This window comes from Phaethon lepturus, unplaced genomic scaffold, assembly GCF_000687285.1.
Source record: "Phaethon lepturus isolate BGI_N335 unplaced genomic scaffold, ASM68728v1 scaffold23074, whole genome shotgun sequence".
In the NCBI taxonomy this organism is placed as follows: Eukaryota; Metazoa; Chordata; class Aves; order Phaethontiformes; family Phaethontidae; genus Phaethon; species Phaethon lepturus.
In genome coordinates this window covers 732-3,745 of record NW_010532886.1, presented here as the reverse complement: position 1 = coordinate 3,745, position 3,014 = coordinate 732, and positions in this window count along the sequence as shown.

Sequence of the window (3,014 nt, the reverse complement as noted above, 5' to 3'; positions counted from 1 at the left end):
AAATGCCAGGGGCAGGCTGTGCTTGTGTCCTGCCCCCCCGCGACATGGGTTTGCATCAAGCACAGCTGCCTGCAGAAATGGGGCAGGGCTGTGTCCCAGCTCCTGCCTCTTTGGCCAGTGTCTCCCAGGGGCCTGTGCTTGTGGCCTTGCAGAGTGTCAAGCTGCACACCTGGGGGGACGTCATGATTTGGTTGCACACCCCCTCGGCTTGCCGCTGGGTGCTGCTGGGGCTGGTTGGCTCCTGCCCTGCTGCAGTGGTGGGATGTTCCTCTGGCACTTGCCCTCAGTGACGCAGCCTGGGCTTTGATGTGCCAGGCTGGGACAAGCCCAGCAGAAGCCCAGAAGTGGGCAGGACCGGTGGCTCTGATAATCAGCAGCACAGCCTGGCAAAGCCTTTTGTGACAGCACCCTGCCTGCCACGGGGGCTGGCCTGGGCTGAGCCTCCACAGGCAGAGCTGGTGGCTCCTTTCAGCCTCCGGGGGAGTCGCTCACCCCCCATCCCAGCTGCACAGTAAGCGTGACCCCTTCTGCACCACCACCATGCTGTCACTGCAGCCACTGGAAGAACTGGGGGGCAGCCTGCTGTGGGGGGTCTTGGGGGGAGCTGCACCTGCTGCCCAGGAAAGGCCTTTGCACATCGCAGGGAATCGAGCCACAGCGTGTAAACTCATTATCCCCAAGCCTGCTCAGCGGTTCCTGCTCTGCACACGAGTGACAAGCGCAGATAACACGCTTCTGTTTCTATTAGCCATAATAGGCAGCTATTAGAGCGGTATCTCCTCATAGTGGTGTGTTTTTATTGTGGTGCAGCAGTAGGGCTGTTGGGGGGCTGGCATGGGGGGAGCGACGCGTTGCCTGTGACCTGCGCCTCTGCTTTATTGTCTGGAACAATTCAGTTACAACTATTTTGTGGCAGTAATACCCCGATGATTTTCTCCTCCTCCCCTGAGCTGTCAGCTGGGTAATAAGAACAAATAAACTTGAAAGCCTTCATAATTTTTTAAAAGTATTGCCTCTCTCCTGATTGGGTTTCTTGACGGCAAATCCCCAGTTTGAGGAGATGTGATGTATAGCCCAGCCAGCGGCGGGGGCTCGTGCGAAGCCGGCACGTTCCTGTCGCACACGGGTGCTGCGCTTGCCCTTTATTAGATGAGGTTTCGGGGGTGAGCTGCACGTGAGGCTGGGGCTGCTCTGGCATTAGCCTAATGGTGCCAGGAGGGCTCGGGTAGGTGCACGGGGGCCTGGAGGGGGAGAATGTAAATCCCCCCGGGTCACCAGATGCACACAGCTGGCTCAGTGCTGGTGCCGGACCAGCGAAGCTGGAGGCATGTTGCGGTGGCAGAGGGGTTAACCACAGCAGATTACCGACGTTCAGGAATCCTATGGAGTTTATAAATTAATATGCCAGGTTGTCAACCCTCAGTGTTGTGTAAGCACCATGGGAACTTCTCTCTGGCACATGCTGAGCTGTGCTAGCCACCGCTTTTAGGGCCTAGCTTGGTATTTCCCATGGTGATGCTGAAACATGCTCAGCCCAGGCACCGGGGCAAGGACAAGCCCTGCCTGCTCTGCCCACCCCGACACTGCCCAGGTGGTGGCCAGGCCTTGGCTTCTGCATGGGTGATCGTGGTGGAAGGGAGGCACCAGCCCTGCACTGAGAGCCACCAGCCGTGAGGATTCTGCAAGGTGGTTTAGGGACCTGCTGGGTGTGTCACAGACTCTGCTTTGTGTTCACTTACTTTCCACGCTGGAGTGGGAGCCTGCTTGCAGTCAAACCCCAAATCAGCAGGCAGCGTGCGCTCTTCCCACCCCCTCGTTTACACTAACGATAATTGATAGGGGACCATCTGTCACCATCGGTGGAACTGAAGCCGGGTGAGAGCTGGTGGTGGTCATGGTTGGTGGGGGAGCACAGGAACATGGGGCATCGGGCAGAGACAGAGCGCTGGTGATGTCAGGATTCAGCATTGTGGCAGCAGCATGTGGGATGCCGCAGCCCCATCCGAAGCCGGTGCAAAGGCCACCACCACGGCAGAGGTCCTCAGACCTGCTGTGCCCAGGGCTCAACACGTCTCCTCTGAACTCCTCCGACCTCCTCCTTGCTGTGCAGATGGCCTGCGCTGTCCAAAGCAGCGTGCGGCTCCAAAGCAGCTGCTCAAATTTCTGCCAAGGGACCGCGGGACCTTGTACAGCCTCGTTAGCTTTCCCGTGGGGTGAGAGCATGTTCAGTTCCCCAGGAGTGTGGGAGAGTGCACATGGCTCCTGTGGTGCTGGGAGCGAGGGCTGAGTGAGCGGAGGAGCCCCATCTCCAGTGTGAATCCATCCCGCTGTTAATTCGTGCATCTTCCGGGCAGCTATATAGAGGCTGCACAAGGGGTGCTGGCAGTGCCCAGCCTGGCTGTGGTGTTGGCACGGGGGTCCCCCTGCTCCCCAGCCCTCCCATCCTGAGTGCCAGCACAGCCCAGTGGCATGAGAAGCTCTTACAGCCCCCTTAGAGCTGGGATGTGCATGGAGGCACTGTGTGTCCTGTGTACTCCCTGCCCTTCCCTACCCCATTCTAAATTTCCATCATCTCCCAAATTTACTCTATTTTCCTCCCCGACACGGGCCTTTGGTCCCTAGCGTGTGCCCCAGCCGCCATCCCTCAGTCTCCCCTCTCCAACAAGACGCGGCCAAGGATGTTTCCCCTGCCGCGGCACACCAAACCCTAATGAGGATGTAAACGCCTGTTATTCCTAAGCCTATTACAAGCTTCAGTGGATCAGACTGCGATATTAGTTGATTGAGATCAAACCAACAGCTAAGTTGCAAGGCTGATGCGCTAATGAACCACCCTGATGCAAGGGCCCCAAAGTGAATTTTCCTTGGAAAACAGGGTTCTTTCACAGATGCTGGAAGAAAAACCTGCAACTCCCTTCCCAGTGTTGATGCCTCACCTGGTGGGTGGGGGCGGCTGAGGTCTGCATCGGGGCACGGGAGCGGGCCAGCTAAAGCCCTGCCATGCGCTCAGGTGC